This window comes from Rutidosis leptorrhynchoides, chromosome 3, assembly GCF_046630445.1.
Source record: "Rutidosis leptorrhynchoides isolate AG116_Rl617_1_P2 chromosome 3, CSIRO_AGI_Rlap_v1, whole genome shotgun sequence".
In the NCBI taxonomy this organism is placed as follows: domain Eukaryota; kingdom Viridiplantae; phylum Streptophyta; class Magnoliopsida; order Asterales; family Asteraceae; genus Rutidosis; species Rutidosis leptorrhynchoides.
In genome coordinates, this window is record NC_092335.1 from 313,928,391 (window position 1) to 313,948,161 (window position 19,771).

Consider the following 19,771-nt stretch of genomic DNA (forward strand, 5'->3'; position numbering starts at 1 on the left):
CCCACACTCTAAGTGGCCTTGCTTTAACATGGTGAAATTCCTACGCCCAAACTGTAGGGCTAGATGCTGCAAACGCCATTCCATGGCCCGTCTTGAAATGAATGATGACAGATAAATTCTGTCCGAGAAACCAAATTCAGAAACTAGAAGTCGAGTTCTGGGAATTGATGGTTAAGGGTGTAGTGACCCGAACTTTTCCATGTTTATATATATTAATTGAGATTGATATTTACATGACTAAATGTTTCCAACGTGTTAAGCAATCAAACTTGTTAAGACTTGATTAATTGAAATAGGTTTCATATAGACAATTGACCACCCAAGTTGACTGGTGATTCACGAACGTTAAAACTTGTAAAAACTATACGATGACATATATATGGTTATATATATAGTTAACATGATTTTATTATAAGTAAGTATCTCATTAGGTATTTTAATAATGAGTTATATACATAAAAATGAGACTATTAAATTAAGAAACTCGAAAACGATATATATAACGATTATCGTTATAACAACGTCTTACTAGGTACATATGAATCATATTAAGATATTGATACACTTGGTTAATTATGTTAAATTATAAGTAATTATATCATTAAGTGTATTAACAATGAACTACATATGTAAAAATAAGACTACTAACTTAATGATTTCGAAACGAGACATATATGTAACGAATATCGTTGTAACGACATTTAACTGTATATATATCATACTAAGATATATTATATATCATAATATCATGATAATGTAACAATTTAACATCTAATTTGATATAATAAACAATGGGTTAACAACATTTAACAAGATCGTTAACCTAAGGGTTTCAAAACAACATTTACTTGTAATGACTAACGATGACTTAACGACTCAGTTAAAATGTATATACATGTAGTGTTTTAATATGTATTCATACGATTTTTAAAGACTTCAAGACACTTATCAAAATACTTCTACTTAACAAAAATGCTTACAATTACATCCTCGTTCAGTTTCATCAACAATTCTACTCGTATGCACCCGTATTCGTACTCGTACAATACACAGCTTTTAGATGTATGTACTATTGGTATATACACTCCAATGATCTTCTCTTAGCATCCCATGTGATTCACCTAACACATGTGGGAACCATCATTTGGCAACTAGCATGAAATATCTCATAAAATTACAAAAATATGAGTAATCATTCATGACTTATTTACATGAAAATAAAATTACATATCCTTTATATCTAATCCATATACCAACGACCAAAAACACCTACAAACACTTTCATTCTTCAATTTTTTTTCATATAATTGATCTATCTCAAGTTCCATCTTCAAGTTCTAAGTGTTCTTCATAAATTCCATAAGTATAGTTTCATAAAAATCAAGAATACTTCCAAGTTTGCAAGTCTACTTCTAAGCTTTCTAATCCATTCCAAGTAATCATCTAAGATCAAGGAACCTTTGTTATTTATAGTAGGTTATCTTTCTAAATTAAGGTAATATTCATATTCAAACTTTGATTCAATTTCTACAACTATAACAATCTTATTTTGAGTGAAAATCTTACTTGAACTGTTTTCGTGTCATGATTCTGCTTCAAGAAATTTCAAGCCATCCAAGGATCCTTTGAAGCTAGATCCATTTTTCTCATTTCCAGTAGTTTTATCCAGAAAACTTGAGGTAGTAATGATATTCATAACATTATTCGATTCATACATATAAAGCTATCTTATTCGAAGGTTTAAACTTGTAATCACTAGAACATAGTTTAGTTAATTCTAAACTTATTCGCAAACAAAAGTTAATCCTTCTAACTTGACTTTTAAAATCAACTAAACACATGTTCTATATCTATATGATATGCTAACTTAATGATTTAAAACCTGGAAACACGATGAACACCATAAAATCGGATATACGCCGTCGTAGTGAAACCAGGGGCTGTTTTGGTTTGGATAAATAAAAACTATGATAAACTTTGATTTAAAAGTTGTTCTTCTGAGAAAATGACTTTTCATATGAACATGAAACTATATCCAAAAATCTTGGTTAAACTCAAAGTGAAAGTATGTTTTTCAAAATGGTCATCAAGATGTCGTTCTTTCGATGAAAATGACTACCTCTTTAGTAATTGAAATGTAACTTAAATTTCTGACTATAAACCTATACTTTTTCTGTTTGAATTCTTAAATTAGAATTCAATATGAAACCATAGCAATTTGATTCACTCAAAACGGATTTAAAATGAAGAAGTTATGGGTAAAACAAGATTGGATATTTTTGATCTTTTTAGCTACGGGAAATGTTTAACAAATCTATACAAATTATATCATAGCTAACTTATATTGTATTATACATGTATTCTAATATATTATGTAATCTTGGGATACCATAAACACGTATGCAAATGTTTTGACATATCATATCGACCCATGTATATATATTATTTGGAACAACCATAGACACTCTATATGCAGTAATGTTGGAGTTAGCTATACAGGGTTGAGGTGGATTCCAAAAATATATATACTTTGAGTTGTGATCTAGCCTGTATACACTGGGTCGTGGATTGATTCAAGATAATATATATCGATTTATTTCTGTACATCTAACTGTGGACAACTAGTTGTAGGTTACTAACGAGGACATCTAACTTAATACACTCAAATCTTTAAAACATAATAAAAATGGTTGTAATTATATTTTGATCATACTTTGATATATATGTACATATTTGTATAGGTTCGTGAATCGATCCGTGGCCAAGTCTTATTTCCGAGGAAGGAAATATCTGTGAAAGTGAGTTATAGTCTCACTTTTAAAATTTAATATTTTTGGGATGAGAATACATGCAAGTTTTATAAATGATTTACAAAATAGACACAAGTACGTGAAACTACATTCTATGGTTGAATTATCGAAATCGAATATGCCCCTTTTTATTAAGTCTGGTAATCTAAGAATTAGGGAACAGACACCCTAATTGACGCCAATCCTAAAGATAGATCTATTGGGCCTAACAAACCCCATCCAAAGTACCGGATGCTTGAGTACTTCAAAATTTATATCATATCTAAAGGGTGTCCCGGAATGATGGGGATATTCTTATAAATGCATCTTGTTAATGTCGGTTACCAGGTGTTCACCATATGAATGATATTTATCTCTATGTATGGGATGTGTATTGAAATATGAAATCTTGTGGTTTATTGTTACAATTTGATATATATAGGTTAAACCTATAACTCACCAACATTTTTGTTGACGTTTAAGGCATGTTTATTCTCAGGTGAATACTAAGAGCTTCCGCTGTTGCATACTAAAATAAGGACAAGATTTGGAGTCCATGTTTGTATGATATTGTGTAAAAACTTCATTCAAGAAACGTATGTCGATGTAATATATTTCTATTGTAAACCATTATGTAATGGTCGTGTCTAAACAGTATATTTTAGATTATCATTATTTGATAATCTACGTAATGTTTTTAAAACCTTTATTGATAAAATAAAGGTTATGGTTGTTTTAAAAATGAATGCAGTCTTTGAAAAACGTCTCATATAGAGGTAAAAACCTCGCAACGAAATCAATTAATATGGAACGTTTATAATCAATATGAACGGGACATTTCAGTTGGTATCCGAGCGTTGGTCTTAGAGAACCAGAAAATTTACATTACTGTGTCTTATCGAGTTTGTTAGGATGCATTAGTGAGTCTGGACTTCGACCGTGTTTTCTTTAAAAATGATTGCTTAACATTTTTGTTGGAAACTATATATTATTAACATGTAAATATTATCTGATATATTAATCTCTTAACATGTTTGATATTGTGTGATAGATGTCTAACTCTAGCACAAATCCCATTGACTCACCTAATAATAACGAAGAGTCGAATATATATTGGCAAGATTCACAAGTTCCCGAAGAACCGGAAGAAGAGAAAATGGAACCGGAAGAAGTGGAACTGGAAGAAGAGGAACCAGAAGAAGAGGAACAGGAAGAAGAAGAGGTTCCGGAGGGGGGAATAGTAGGAACCACAGAAAACCGGTCAAATAAAAGAAAATTCTCAACCAATAGACCAAAGTTAATAATAGTCAATGGTGTTTCCGCTAAGGAAGCAAAATATTGGAAAAATTACCAATTTTCCGATGAATCGGATCCTGATGAGGATTCCGATGATGTTATAGAAATTACCCCTACCCAATTTAATGAGGCAAAAGAAAATAATAAGGGAAAAGGCATCAAAATAGAGAAATCTGATTCCGACCCCGATGAACTTTATATGTACCGTCAACACCCGTATTTTCAATATCGTGACAATAACGCGGGAACCTCTAAACCACCAGGTTTTTCTAAACCAATGTGGAAAATGACGACTCGTATTAGAGGAACATCATATATCCCTAGAAGATTAGGAAAAAGAACCAAGTCCGAAGGAGAAGAAACCAGTGATTCAGATTAGAGGGGTGTGAGCATGTTGTGTAATAAATGTATTGTAGTGTGCTTGTACTTTTATGTTCTATGTAAAAATTGCTTGTATTGTTTGTTATTACAAATCTAATCGTTGTCTATTTTACAGTATAAAAACAAAATGGACGTTAAGGGTAGACAACCGAATATTTTAGAAGACCTACCAGAGGATATGATTGAGGAAATCTTGTCTAGAGTCGGTCAAAATTCATCAGCACATTTAGTTATGGCGAAATTAACTTGTCAAACACTTGAAAGCCTTTCGAGAAATGCCTTAGTTTATAAAAGGCTTTCCTTTGATAGGTGGGGTATATCACATTGGGGAGACCGTAAGTTACTCGGTGTTTTCTTTAAAGCATTAAATGCGGGGAACCCAAATGCAATTTTACGCTACGGGTTAAGAACCTATTTTGACTCAACATATCCCAACATAGGATTTCGTGAATTAGAAAGAGCTTCTAACATGCAACATAAAGAAGCATGTTATGCTTACGGGTTAGTGATGTTCGCTTCTTACCAAAGTGAGAAAAAGAACATCGGATTGCAGCTTTTAAATAAAACTTTCCCACAAGTGACGGATTCAGTAGTTGGGGTGAGAAACAAGGTTTTTAGATTATTACGGGGCTGTTGGACATTACAAAACCCTCGTCCTTTTGACGACATTACAACATGCTGCCTAGCTAATGGTCATAACGGTTATTTTCCACAAGACCAAGGATGGGAAGTCGTCTTAGTAAAACTAGAATGCATGACTTGTTTCTGGACTTATGAATTACGTGTCTTTATTTACTTTGCTGAACAACTTGCGTATTAACTAGATTTATCTTCAAAACTGTCCTGTATCATAGTGTACTATATTTCATGTTATATGTAATATAGCGAAGTTGTAAGTTTGAAGAATATTTGTATGTGATATATTATTATAATCAGTTTTTCATATGGAATTGTAGTAGTTGAATTGTATATTAGCTACTAAGTATGAACTTAACGGGTAGGTAGTACCCGAATTTAAACTTATAAAACGCTAATATGAAGAAAAAGCTTTTATAAATGAGTTCATATTATGCTACGAGATACTATTGACTACTCTTAATATTCTGTATGATTAAATTGTTTCATTTGACTATTTTGAAGGAAATGGCACCGACTACTCGACACACCTTGAATATGAGCGAAGAGGAATTTCGTGCCTTTCTTGCTTCAAACATAGCCGCATTACAGGCCGCGCTACATACCAACAATAGCTCTGAATCTAGAAATACAGCTAACGGCGCAAGAAATCGTGTAGGATGCTCCTACAAGGAATTCACTGCCTACAAACCTTCAGAATTTGATGGGACCGAAGGACCAATCGGATTTAAACGGTGGACCGAAAAAGTTGAATCGGTGTTTGCCATAAGTAAGTGTGCTGAAGGAGACAAAGTGAAGTATGCTACGCATACCTTCACAGGTATTGCGTTAACATGGTGGAATACCTATCTAGAGCAAGTGGGACAAGATGCTGCTTACGCGCTACCGTGGTCAGTATTCAAGCACTTGATGAACAAGAAGTACCGTCCCAGAACCGAGGTCAATAAGCTCAAGTCAGAACTTAGAGGGTTACGAACACAGGGATTCGATATTACTTCGTACAAAAGACGATTCACAGAATTGTGCCTATTGTGTCCGAGAGCGTTCGAAGATGAGGAAGAGAAGATCGATGCGTTTGTGAAAGTGTTACCGGAGAGAATCCAAGAAGATATAAGTTCACACAAGCCTGCCTCCATACAAAAGGCATGTAGAATGGCTCACAAACTAGTGAACCAGATTGAGGGAAGAATTAAAGAACAGGCGGCTGAAGAAGCCAACGTGAAGTTAGTCAAAAGAAAGTGGGAGGAAAACGGTGATAAGAGTCACCAAAACAACAACAACTATCCCAACAATCGCAACATCAATCGCAACTACAACAAATGGCAAAACAACAACAACAACAACAACAACAACAACAACAACAACAACAACAACAACAACAACAACAACAACAACAACAACAACAACAACTACAACTATCATCCCAATAACAATAACAACCGCAGCAACAACAACAATCAGAAGCAGCTATGCCAAAGGTGTGAAAAGTATCACTCGGGGTTCTGCACCAAATTTTGCAACAAGTGTAAAAGAAATGGTCATAGCGCGGCGAAGTGTGAGGTCTACGGACCAGGGGTTAATAGAATGAAAGGAACAAATGGTGTCGGAACGAGTAATGGCGGAGCAAGTAGTGACGGAGCAAGTTATGCCAATGTAGTTTGTTATAAATGTGGAAAACCGGGCCAAATTATTAGAAATTTCCCGAACCAGGAGAACACGAATGGACAAGGCCGCAGAAAAATTTTCAATATTAATGCGACAGAGGCATAGGAAGACCCGGAGCTTGTTACGGGTACGTTTCTTATTGACAATAAATCTGCTTACGTTTTATTTGATTCGGGTGCGGATAGAAGTTACATGAGTAGAGATTTTTGTGCTAAATTAAGTTGTCCATTGACACCGTTGGATATTAAATTTTTACTCGAATTAGCAAACGGTAAATTAATTTCAGCAGATTATATATGCCGGAGTAGATAAATTACACTAGGTAGCGAAATATTTAAGATTGATTTGATACCAGTAGAGTTAGGGAGTTTTGATATAATAGTTGGCATGGACTGGCTGAAGGAGATGAAAGCAGAGATCGTATGTTACAAAAATGCAATTCGCATTGTACGAGAAGAAGGAGAACCCTTAATGGTGTACGGAGAAAAGGGCAACACGAAGCTACATCTTATTAGTAATTTGAAGACACAAAAACTAATAAGAAAAGGTTGCTATGCTGTTCTAGCCCACGTCGAGAAAGTACAAACTGAAGAAAAGAGCATCAATGATGTTCCCGTCGCAAAAGAATTTCCCGATGTATTTACGAAAGAATTACCGGGACTACCTCCACATCGATCTGTTGAATTTCAAATAGATCTTGTACCAGGAGCTGCACCAATAGCTCGTGCTCCTTACAGACTCGCACCCAGCGAGATGAAAGAACTGCAAATCCAACTGCAAGAACTATTAGAACGTGGTTTCATTCAACCAAGCACATCACCATGGGGAACTCCTGTTTTATTTGTCAAGAAGAAGGATGGTACATTTAGGTTGTGTATTGACTACAGAGAGTTGAATAAACTTACCATCAAAAACCGTAATCCACTGCCGAGAATTGATGACTTATTTGATCAACTACAAGGCTCGACGGTTTATTCGAAAATCGATTTACGTTATGGATATCATCAAATGCGAGTAAAAGAGGATGATATTCCAAAAACTGCTTTTAGGACGCGTTATGGTCATTACGAGTTTATGGTTATGCCGTTTGGATTGACTAACGCACCAGCTGTGTTCATGGACCTTATGTGAAATGTCCCGTTCTTATTGATTAAAAACATTCCATATTAATTGATTTAGTTGCGAGGTTTTGACCTCTATATGAGACGTTTTTCAAAGACTGCATTCATTTTAAAACAAACCATAACCTTTATTTCATAAATAAAGGTTTAAAAAGCTTTACGTAGATTATCAAATAATGATTATCTAAAATATCCTGTTTACACACGACCATTACATAATGGTTTACAATACAAATATGTTACATCGAAATCAGTTTCTTGAATGCAGTTTTTACACAATATCATACAAACATGGACTCCAAATCTTGTCCTTATTTTAATATGCAACAGCGGAAGCTCTTAGTATTCACCTGAGAATAAACATGCTTTAAACGTCAACAAAAATATTGGTGAGTTATAGGTTTAACCTATATATATCAAATCGTAACAATAGACCACAAGATTTCATATTTCAATACACATCCCATACATAGAGATAAAAATCATTCATATGGTGAACACCTGGTAACCGACATTAACAAGATGCATATATAAGAATATCCCCATCATTCTGGGACACCCTTCGGATATGATATAAATTTCGAAGTACTTAAGCATCCGGTACTTTGGATGGGGTTTGTTAGGCCCAATAGATCTATCTTTAGGATTCGTGTCAATTAGGGTGTCTGTTCCCTAATTCTTAGATTACCAGACTTAATAATAAGGGGCATATTCGATTTCGATAATTCAACCATAGAATGTAGTTTCACGTACTTGTATCTATTTTGTAAATCATTTATAAAACCTGCATGTATTCTCATCCCAAAAATATTAGATTTTAAAAGTGGGACTATAACTCACTTTCACAAATTTTTACTTCGTCGGGAAGTAAGACTTGGCCACTGGTTGATTCACGAACCTATAACAATATATACATATATATCAAAGTATGTTCAAAATATATTTACAACACTTTTAATATATTTTGATGTTTTAAGTTTATTAAGTCAGCTGTCCTCGTTAGTAACCTACAACTAGTTGTCCACAGTTAGATGTACAGAAATAAATCGATAAATATTATCTTGAATCAATCCATGACCCAGTGTATACGTATCTCAGTATTGATCACAACTCAAACTATATATATTTTGGAATCAACCTCAACCCTGTATAGCTAACTCCAACATTCACATATAGAGTGTCTATGGTTGTTCCGAAATATATATAGATGTGTCGACATGATAGGTCGAAACATTGTATACGTGTCTATGGTATCTCAAGATTACATAATATACAATACAAGTTGATTAAGTTATGGTTGGAATAGATTTGTTACCAATTTTCACGTAGCTAAAATGAGAAAAATTATCCAATCTTGTTTTACCCATAACTTCTTCATTTTAAATCCGTTTTGAGTGAATCAAATTGCTATGGTTTCATATTGAACTCTGTTTTATGAATATAAACAGAAAAAGTATAGGTTTATAGTCGGAAAAATAAGTTACAAGTTGTTTTTGTAAAGGTAGTCATTTCAGTCGAAAGAACGACGTCTAGATGACCATTTTAGAAAACATACTTCCACTTTGAGTTTAACCATAATTTTTGGATATAGTTTCATGTTCATAATAAAAATCATTTTCCCAGAATAACAACTTTTAAATCAAAGTTTATCATAGTTTTTAATTAACTAACCCAAAACAGCCCGCGGTGTTACTACGACTGCGTAAATCCGGTTTTACGGTGTTTTTCGTGTTTCCAGGTTTTAAATCATTAAGTTAGCATATTATATAGATATAGAACATGTGTTTAGTTGATTTTAAAAGTCAAGTTAGAAGGATTAAGTTTTATTTGCGAACAAGTTTAGAATTAACTAAACTATGTTCTAGTGATTACAAGTTTAAACCTTCGAATAAGATAGCTTTATATGTATGAATCGAATGATGTTATGAACATCATTACTACCTCAAGTTACTTGGATAAACCTACTGGAAATGAGAAAAATAGATCTAGCTTCAAAGGATCCTTGGATGGCGTGAAAGTTCTTGAAGCAGAATCATGACACGAAAACAATTTCAAGTAAGATTTCCACTCGAAATAAGATTGTTATAGTTATAGAAATTGAATTAAAGTTTGAATATGATTATTACCTTGTATTAGAAAGATAACCTACTGTAAGTAACAAAGGTTTCTTGATCTTGGATGATTACTTGGAATGGATTTAGAAAACTTGGAAGTAAACTTGCAATCTTGGAAGTATTCTTGATTTTATGAAACTAGAACTTTTGGAATTTATGAAGAACACTTAGAACTTGAAGATAGAACTTGAAAGAGATCAATTAGATGAAGAAAATTGAAGAATGAAAGTGTTTGTAGGTGTTTTTGGTCGTTGGTGTATGGATTAGATATAAAGGATATGTAATTTTGTTTTCATGTAAATAAGTCATGAATGATTACTCATATTTTTGTAATTTTATGAGATATTTCATGCTAGTTGCCAAATTATGGTTCCCACATGTGTTAGGTGACTCACATGGGCTGCTAAGAGCTGATAATTAGAGTATATATACCAATAGTACATACATCTAAAAGCTGTGTATTGTACGAGTACAAATACGGGTGCATACGAGTAGAATTGTTGATGAAACTAAACGAGGATGTAATTGTAAGCATTTTTGTTAAGTAGAAGTATTTTGATAAGTGTCTTGAAGTCTTTCAAAAGTTTATGAATACATATTAAAACACTACATGTATATACATTTTAACTGAGTCGTTAAGTCATCGTTAGTCGTTACATGTAAATGTTGTTTTGAAACCTTTAGGTTAACGATCTTGTTGAATGTTGTTAACCCATTATTTATTATAAAAAATGAGATGTTAAATTGTTATATTATCATGATATTATGATATATAATATATCTTAGTATGATGTATATACAGGTAAATGTCATTACAACGATAATCGTTACATATATGTCTCGTTTCGAAATCATTAAGTTAGTAGTCTTATTTTTACATATGTATTTCATTGTTAATACACTTAATAATATATTTACTTATCATTTAACATAATTAACCAAGTGTATCAATATCTTAATTTAATTCATATGTACCTAGTAAGACGTTGTTATAACGATAATCGTTATATATATCGTTTTCGAGTTTCTTAAATTAATAGTCTCATTTTTATGTATATAACTCATTGTTAAAATACCTAATGAGATACATACTTATAATAAAATCATGTTAACTATATATATAACCATATATATGTCATCGTATAGTTTTTACAAGTTTTAACGTTCGTGAATCACCGGTCAACTTGGGTGGTCAATTGTCTATATGAAACCTATTTCAATTAATCAAGTCTTAACAAGTTTGATTGCTTAACATGTTGAAAACACTTAATCATGTAATTAACAATTTCATTTAATATATATAAACATGGAAAAGTTCGGGTCACTACAGTACCTACCAGTTAAATAAATTTCGTCCCGAAATTTTAAGCAGTTGGAGGTGTTGACGTATCTTCTGAAAATAAATGCGGGTATTTCTTCTTCATCTGATCTTCTTGTTCCCAGGTGAACTCGGGTCCTCTACGAGCATTCCATTGAACCTTAACAATTGGTATCTTTTTTTGCTTAAGTCTTTTAACCTCACGATCCATTATTTCGACGGGTTCTTCGATAAATTGAAGTTTTTCGTTGATTTGGATTTGATCTAACGGTATATTGAGATCTTCTTTAGCAAAACATTTTTTCAAATTCGAGACGTGGAAAGTGTTATGTACAGCCGCGAGTTGTTGAGGTAACTCAAGTCGGTAAGCTACTGATCCGACACGATCAATAATCTTGAATGGTCCAATATACCTTGGATTTAATTTCCCTCGTTTACCAAATCGGACAACGCCTTTCCAAGGTGCAACTTTAAGCATGACCATATCTCCAATTTCAAATTCTATATCTTTTCTTTTAATGTCAGCGTAGCTCTTTTGTCGACTTTGGGCGGTTTTCAACCGTTGTTGAATTTGGATGATCTTCTCGGTAGTTTCTTGTATTATCTCCGGACCCGTAATCTGTCTATCCCCCACTTCACTCCAACAAATCGGAGACCTGCACTTTCTACCATAAAGTGCTTCAAACGGCGCCATATCAATGCTTGAATGGTAGCTGTTGTTGTAGGAAAATTCTGCTAACGGTAGATGTCGATCCCAACTGTTTCCGAAATCAATAACACATGCTCGTAGCATGTCTTCAAGCGTTTGTATCGTCCTTTCGCTCTGCCCATTAGTTTGTGGATGATAGGCAGTACTCATGTCTAGACGAGTTCCTAATGCTTGCTGTAATGTCTGCCAGAATCTTGAAATAAATCTGCCATCCCTATCAGAGATAATAGAGATTGGTATTCCATGTCTGGAGACGACTTCCTTCAAATACAGTCGTGCTAACTTCTCCATCTTGTCATCTTCTCTTATTGGCAGGAAGTGTGCTGATTTAGTGAGACGATCAACTATTACCCAAATAGTATCAAAACCACTTGCAGTCCTTGGCAATTTAGTGATGAAATCCATGGTAATGTTTTCCTATTTCCATTCCGGGATTTCGGGTTGTTGAAGTAGACCTGATGGTTTCTGATGTTCAGCTTTGACCTTAGAACACGTCAAATATTCTCCTACATATTTAGCAATATCGGCTTTCATGCCTGGCCACCAAAAATGTTTCTTAAGATCCTTGTACATCTTCCCCGTTCCAGGATGTATTGAGTATCTGGTTTTATGAGCTTCTCTAAGTACCATTTCTCTCATATCTCTAAATTTTGGTACCCAAATTCTTTCAGCCCTATACCGGGTTCCGTCTTCCCGAATATTAAGATGTTTCTCCGATCCTTTGGGTATTTCATCCTTTAAATTTCCCTCTTTTAAAACTCCTTGTTGCGCCTCCTTTATTTGAGTAGTAAGGTTAGTGTGAATCATTATATTCATAGATTTTACTCGAATAGGTTCTCTGTCCTTTCTGCTCAAGGCGTCGGCTACCACATTTGCCTTCCCCGGGTGGTAACGAATCTCAAAGTCGTAATCATTCAACAATTCAATCCACCTACGCTGCCTCATATTCAGTTGTTTCTGATTAAATATGTGTTGAAGACTTTTGTGGTCGGTATATATAATACTTTTGACCCCATATAAGTAGTGACTCCAAGTCTTTAATGCAAAAACAACCGCGCCTAATTCCAAATCATGCGTCGTATAATTTTGCTCTTGAATCTTCAATTGTCTAGACGCATAAGCAATCACCTTCGTCCGTTGCATTAATACACAACCGAGACCTTGCTTTGATGCGTCACAATAAATCACAAAATCATCATTCCCTTCAGGCAATGACAATATAGGTGCCGTAGTTAACTTTTTTTTCAATAACTGAAACGCTTTCTCTTGTTCATTCTTCCATTCAAATTTCTTCCCTTTATGCGTTAATGCAGTCAAGGGTTTTGCTATTCTGGAAAAGTCTTGGATTAACCTTCTGTAGTAACCAGCTAGTCCTAAAAACTGGCGTATGTGTTTCGGAGTTTTCGGGGTTTCCCACTTTTCAACGGTTTCAATCTTTGCTGGATCCACCTGAATACCTTCTTTGTTCACTATGTGACCGAGGAATTGAATTTCTTCCAACCAAAATGCACACTTTGAAAACTTAGCGTACAGTTTTTCTTTCCTCAATACTTCTAGCACTTTTCTCAAATGTTCTTCGTGCTCTTGATCATTCTTTGAGTAAATAAGTATGTCATCGATGAAAACAATGACAAACTTGTCAAGATATGGCCCACACACTCGGTTCATAAGGTCCATGAACACAGCTGGTGTGTTAGTCAATCCAAATGGCATAACCATAAACTCGTAATGACCATAACGCGTCCTAAAAGCAGTTTTTGGAATATCATCCTCCTTTACTCGCATTTGATGATATCCAGAACGTAAATCGATCTTCGAATAAACCGACGAGCCTTGTAGTTGATCAAATAAGTCGTCAATTCTCGGCAGTGGATAACGGTTTTTGATGGTAAGTTTGTTCAACTCTCGGTAGTCAATACACAACCTAAATGTACCATCCTTCTTCTTGACAAACAAAACAGGAGCTCCCCATGGTGATGTGCTTGGTCGAATGAAACCACGTTCTAATAGTTCTTGCAGTTGGCTTTGCAGTTCTTTCATCTCGCTGGGTGCGAGTCTATAAGGAGCACGAGCTATTGGTGCAGCACCTGGTACAAGATCTATTTAAAATTCAACAGATCGGTGTGGAGGTAGTCCCGGTAATTCTTTCAGAAATACATCGGAAAATTCTTTTGCGACGGGAACATCATTGATGCTCTTTTCTTCAGTTTTTACTTTCTCAACGTGTGCTAGAATAGCATAGCAACCTTTTCTTATTAGTTTTTGTGCCTTCAAATTACTAATAAGATGTAGTTTCGTGTTGCCCTTTTCTCCGTACACCATTAAGGGTTTTCCTTTTTCTCGTATAATGCGAATTGCATTTTTGTAACAAACGATCTCTGCTTTCACTTCTTTCAACCAGTCCATACCGATTATCACATCAAAACTCCCTAACTCTACTGGTATCAAATCAATCTTAAATATTTCGCTGCCCAGTTTAATTTCTCGATTCCGGCATATATTATCTGCTGAAATTAATTTACCGTTTGCTAATTCGAGTAAAAATTTACTATCCAATGGCGTCAATGGATAACTTAATTTAGCACAAAAATCTCTACTCATATAGCTTCTATATGCACCCGAATCAAATAAAACGTAAGAAGATTTATTGTCAATAAGAAACGTACCTGTAACAAGCTCCGGGTCTTACTGTGCCTCTGCCGCATTAATATTGAAAACTCTTCCGCGGCCTTGTCCATTCGTGTTCTCCTGGTTCGGGCAATTTCTAATAATGTGGCCCGGTTTTCCACATTTATAACAAACTACATTGGCATAACTTGCTCCGACACTACTTGCTCCGCCATTACTCGTTCCGACACCATTTGTTCCTTTCGTTCTGTTAACCCCTGGTCCGTAGACCTCACACTTCACCGCGCTATGACCATTTATTTTACATTTGTTGCAAAATTTGGTGCAGAACCTCGAGTGATACTTTTCACACCTTTGGCATAGCTGCTTCTGATTGTTGTTGTTGTTGCGGTTGTTATTATTGTTGGGATGATTGTTGTAGTTGCTATTGTTGTTGTTGTTGGGCCGTTTGTTGTAGTTGCGATTGATGTTGCGATTGTTGGGATAGTTGTTGCGATTATTGTTGTAATTGCTGTTGTTGTTGTATTGGTGATTCTTATCACCGTTTTCCTCCCACTTTCTTTTGACTTGCTTCACATTGGCCTCTTCAGTCGTCTGTTCTTTAATTCTTTCCTCAATCTGGTTCACTAGTTTGTGAGCCATTCTACATGCCTGTTGCATGGAGGTGGGCTCGTGTGAACTTATATTTTCTTGGATTCTTTCCAGTAATCCTTTCACAAACGCGTCGATCTTCTCTTCCTCATCTTCGAACGCTCCCGGACACAATAGGCACAATTCTATGAATCGTCTTTCGTACGTGGTAATATCAAATCCTTGGGTTCGTAACCCTCTAAGTTCTGTCTTGAGCTTATTGACCTCGGTTCTGGAATGGTACTTCTCGTTCATCAAGTGCTTGAATGCTGACCACGGTAGTGCGTAAGCATCATCTTGTCCCACTTGCTCTAGATAGGTATTCCACCATGTTAACGCAGAACCTGTGAAGGTATACGTAGCATACTTCACTTTGTCCTCTTCAGTACACTTACTTATGGCAAACACTGATTCGACCTTCTCGGTCCACCGTTTCAATCCGATCGGTCCTTCGGTTCCATCAAATTCCAAAGGTTTGTAGGCAGTGAATTCTTTATAGGTGCATCCTACACGATTTCCTGTACTGCTAGATCCAAGGTTATTATTGGTATGTAGCGCAGCCTGTACTGCGGCTATGTTTAAAGCTAGAAAAGTACGGAATTCCTCTTCATTCATATTCACGGTGTGTCGAGTAGTCGGTGCCATTTCTTTCAAAATAGTCAAATGGAACAAGTTAATCATACAGAATATTAAGAGTAGTTAATAGTATTTCGTAGCATAATATGAACTCATTTATAAAAGTTTTTTCTTCATATTAGCGTTTTATAAGTTTAAATTCGGGTAGTACCTACCCGTTAAGTTCATACTTAGTAGCTAATATACAATTCAACTACTACAATTCTATATGAAAAACTGATTATAATAATATTTCGCGTTCAAACTCTTATACAATATTTTACAAACTTACAATACCGCTTATTTTACATAAAGCATGAAATATAGCACACAATAACTTTGATACAAGATAGTTGTGAAGATAATTCTAGCTAGTACACAAGTCGTTCAACAAAGGCAATAAAGACACGTAATTCATACATCCAGAAACAAGTCATGCATTCTGGTTTTACTAGGACTACTTCCCATCCTTGGTCTTGTGGAACATAACCGTTATGGCCGTTGATAAGACAGCGTGTTGTAACGTCGTCAAAGGGACGAGGGTTACGTAATGACCAACAGTCTCGTAATAACCTAAAAACCTCATTTCTTACCCCAATTACCGAATCCGTCACTTGTGGGAACGTTTTGTTTAATAGCTGTAGCCCGATGTTCTTTTTCTCACTTTGGTGAGAAGCGAACATTACTAACCCGTAAGCATAGCATGCTTCTTTATGTTGCATGTTAGCCACTTTTTCTAAATCATGAAGTCCTATATTCGGATACATTGAGTCAAAATAATTTCTTAACCCGTTGCGTAAAATAGCATTTGGGTTCCCCGCAATATATGTGTCAAAGTAAACACATCGTAACTTATGGATTTCCCAATGTGATATCCCCCATCTTTCAAACGAAAGTCTCTTATAAACCAAGACATTCTTGGAACGTTCTTCGAATGTCTTACAAACTGATCTCGCCGTAAATAGTTGTGCCGAAGAATTCTGACCGACTCTAGACAAGATTTCATCAATCATGTCTCCGGGTAGGTCTCTTAAAATATTGGGTTGTCTATCCATTTTGTGTTTTTATACTGTAAAATAGACAAGAGTTAGATTCATAAAAAAAAATACTTATTAATACAAGCAATTTTTACATATATCATAAAGCATAAGCACACTATATTACATATATTACACCACACGAATACAACTATCTTATTCCGACTCGCTCGTTTCTTCTTCTTCGGTTTTGGTTCGTTTTGCCAAGTTTCTAGGGATATATGATGTTCCCCTAATACTAGCTGTTGTTTTCCACAACGGTTTAGAAAAACCTGGTGGTTTAGAGGTTCCCGGATCATTGTTACAACTTAAGGACTTCGGGGGTTGACGATACATATAAAGTTCATCGGGGTTGGAATTAGATTTCTCTATTTTTATGCCCTTTCCCTTATTATTTTCTTTTGCCTTTTTAAATTCAGTTGGGGTAATTTCTATAACATCATCGAAATTCTCGTCGGAATCCGATTCATCAGAGAATTGGTAATCCTCCCAATATTTTGCTTCCTTGGCGGAAACACCATTGACCATAATTAACCTTGGTCGGTTGGTTGAGGATTTTCTTTTACTTAACCGTTTTATTATTTCCCCCACCGGTTCTATTTCCTCCTCCAGTTCCTCCTCTTCCGGTTCTGATTCTTCTTCCGGTTCTGATTCTTCTTCCAGTTCTTCTTCGGGAACTTGTGAATCAGTCCAATATATATTCGACTCTTCGTTATTATTAGGTGAGTCAATGGGATTTGTGCTAGAGGTAGACATCTATCATACAATATCAAACATGTTAAGAGATTAATATATCAAATAATATATACATGTTAATAATATATAGTTTCCAACAAAAATTTTAAGCAATCATTTTTAAAGAAAACACGGTCGAAGTCCAGTCTCACTAATGCATCCTAACAAACTCGATAAGACACACTAATGCAAATTTTCTGGTTCTCTAAGACCAACGCTCGGATACCAACTGAAATGTCCCGTTCTTATTGATTAAAAACGTTCCATATTAATTGATTTCGTTGCGAGATTTTGACCTCTATATGAGACGTTTTTCAAAGACTGCATTCATTTTAAAACAAACCATAACCTTTATTTCATAAATAAAGGTTTAAAAATCTTTACGTAGATTATCAAATAATGATAATCTAAAATATCCTGTTTACACACGACCATTACATAATGGTTTACAATACAAATATGTTACATCGAAATCAGTTTCTTGAATGCAGTTTTTACACAATATCATACAAACATGGACTCCAAATCTTGTCCTTATTTTAGTATGCAACAGCGGAAGCTCTTAGTATTCACCTGAGAATAAACATGCTTTAAACGTCAACAAAAATGTTGGTGAGTTATAGGTTTAACCTATATATATCAAATCGTAACAATAGACCACAAGATTTCATATTTCAATACACATCCCATACATAGAGATAAAAATCATTCATATGGTGAACACCTGGTAACCGACATTAACAAGATGCATATATAAGAATATCCCCATCATTCCGGGACACCCTTCGGATATGATATAAATTTCGAAGTACTAAAGCATCCGGTACTTTGGATGGGGTTTGTTAGGCCCAATAGATCTATCTTTAGGATTCACGTCAATTAGGGTGTCTGTTCCCTAATTCTTAGATTACCAGACTTAATAAAAAGGGGCATATTCGATTTCGATAATTCAACCATAGAATGTAGTTTCACGTACTTGTGTCTATTTTGTAAATCATTTATAAAACCTGCATGTATTCTCATCCGAAAAATATTAGATTTTAAAAGTGAGACTATAGCTCACTTTCACAAATTTTTACTTCGTCGGGAAGTAAGACTTGGCCACTGGTTGATTCACGGACCTATAACAATATATACATATATATCAAAGTATGTTCGAAATATATTTACAACACTTTTAATATATTTTGATGTTTTAAGTTTATTAAGTCAGCTGTCCTCGTTAGTAACCTACAACTAGTTGTCCACAGTTAGATGTACAGAAATAAATTGATAAATATTATCTTGAATCAATCCACGACCCAGTGTATACGTATCTCAGTATTGATCACAACTCAAACTATATATATTTTGGAATCAACCTCAACCCTGTATAGCTAACTCCAACATTCACATATAGAGTGTCTATGGTTGTTCCGAAATATATATAGATGTGTCGACATGATAGGTCAAAACATTGTATACGTGTCTATGGTATCTCAAGATTACATAATACACAATACAAGTTGATTAAGTTATGGTTGGAATAGATTTGTTACCAATTTTCACGTAGCTAAAATGAGAAAAATTATCCAATCTTGTTTTACCCATAACTTCTTCATTTTAAATCCGTTTTGAGTGAATCAACTTGCTATGGTTTCATATTGAACTCTATTTTATGAATCTAAACAGAAAAAGTATAGGTTTATAGTCAGAAAAATAAGTTACAAGTTGTTTTTGTAAAGGTAGTCATTTCAGTCGAAAGAACGACGTCTAGATGACCATTTTAGAAAACATACTTCCACTTTGAGTTTAACCATAATTTTTGGATATAGTTTCATGTTCATAATAAAAATCATTTTTCCAGAATAACAACTTTTAAATCAAAGTTTATCATAGTTTTTAATTAACTAACCCAAAACAGCCCGCGGTGTTACTACGACGGCGTAAATCCGGTTTTACGGTGTTTTTCGTGTTTCCAGGTTTTAAATCATTAAGTTAGCATATCATATAGATATAGAACATGTGTTTAGTTGATTTTAAAAGTCAAGTTAGAAGGATTAACATTTATTTGCGAACAAGTTTAGAATTAACTAAACTATGTTCTAGTGATTACAA